Here is a 1,677-nt window from a genome sequence, read left to right as displayed (position 1 = left end):
TTTGTTATTGAGTTTACAATATCCGCGAATTTTAGGGTTAGGTCCGGTTGCACCAAACTTCCTTTTATTTTAAATTACTTTGATTTTAAGCGAAACTTAAAATTATCTCGTTTTAAAACCGAAAAGAGACAGGAACAAAGAGAGTTTTAAGTCTCGTTCAAAATTAAAATAACGTGACAACTGGAGATCTGTTTTCTGTGGTTCAACTAGTGTATATATATATATACTTTTGGAACTTGAAGTGAAATAGGTATATATTTGATATTTGTTGAAAGTGAGAAAGAAGAGAGTGCAAGTGCAGTCTAGTGCAGGAACAGAAAACACCACAGGCCTAAGTAAGTTTAGCTAGATCGCTGGATTTAGTTGGATAGAAATGGGCGGGGAATTCCCTACCTAATATTAGCTGAAAATAAAAATATTTTTCCGTTTAGAAGACGAAGGCTGCTAGGAAGCATTGATATACGTTACACTGACACGAGGATTTTTGTAAAAATATTCATAAATACGTTCGCGGCAAGAAAGACTAGTTTTTGTAGTCAATGCGAGAGTCGTACGCACGTCCTGGTAAAAATGGCAGACTTCGTGCACGGCGAAACCAATATGTCCAATGCTCAATTAAATCTGAAATTTATGGGACGTTGGGAGAAAAAAAAGGAGAATAAGAAGAAGTGGAAGAAGGTATCTAACTATGCCAAGGTATGTATGCGTGTTTATTCTGGTCATGTTAATAATAATCATTTGAACAAAACATTGAAATCATTTGAACTTACTGGTTCTGGTTAAGTTAATGGACCTTTATAAACCAAACTGGTTTCCAATTTAATATATTTCCTTTTCCTCCTGTTCTTTTTTGGGCTGCGTTTGGAAACCGAGTGCTTTTGTACATCTTATTCTTAATGTTGAATAAATAACACGAAGTCTTAGCTAAATTTCTTGCATGATTTATCTCTCTTCCTTTTCTCTCCACTTTAGAGAGATAAGATGACCCGTGCAAAAAAGTTCAGCTAAAAAGACAGGTCTAAGATAAAATCATATACGGATGAAGTTTTCGAATGCTAGCTTAGGTGTATTTACAGTTTTTGGGGGGAGGGGGTGGGATTATCCTGGCTTTATTCTCTCGTCCATCTTTTGCTTGATGAGGCTTTTAATAGTCTTTTACGACTTGAACAAAAAACAGCTTTATGATGTCTTTTGTTCTACATTATAATTGTTAGAAGTTCGGGGCTATATTTACGTTTACAGCAATACTGTTTGATAGTATAGTCAAATGAATCATACTGTTGATAATTATGAAAGTAATTACGAAGAGTGACAAAACATTATTATGTTGTTTTTAATTTTTGTTTTCATGTTTTTATTCTTTCTGTTGTATTAAGGTAGTCTCTTGATATATATTTTATTTTAAAATAAAACATTTTCTTTTTTGATGACATTGATCATAGGCTGCATCTTTTTTCAGAGATTTTAGAATTCATTCTTCTTTAAATATAAATTTTTATTTGTCCTGCACATGAGAACTTTAAAATCATTTGCAATACATTTATAATGTAACAGAATGATAATACAGAATCTGAAATCGTATATGTGATGTCTGTCTTTCTTATATCATTGTATATTGATGCCTATCTTCAAAATTGGAATTGAAAAAAATTTTCAAAATGAAAAGTCCAAGTGGAT

At 32.3% G+C, this 1,677-nt stretch overlaps 1 pseudogene; it reads left to right on the top strand.

Annotated features, from left to right (window-relative positions):
- The first annotated feature begins 517 nt into the window (after window positions 1–517).
- LOC108689630 overlaps window positions 518–1,677 on the top strand; it is a 4,240-nt pseudogene continuing 3,080 nt past the window's right edge.

The sequence above is a fragment of the Atta colombica genome, unplaced genomic scaffold (genome assembly GCF_001594045.1).
Source record: "Atta colombica isolate Treedump-2 unplaced genomic scaffold, Acol1.0 scaffold274, whole genome shotgun sequence".
In the NCBI taxonomy this organism is placed as follows: domain Eukaryota; kingdom Metazoa; phylum Arthropoda; class Insecta; order Hymenoptera; family Formicidae; genus Atta; species Atta colombica.
Note: the sequence above shows the minus strand (reverse complement) of the source record. Positions and strands in the feature narration are given on the sequence as shown.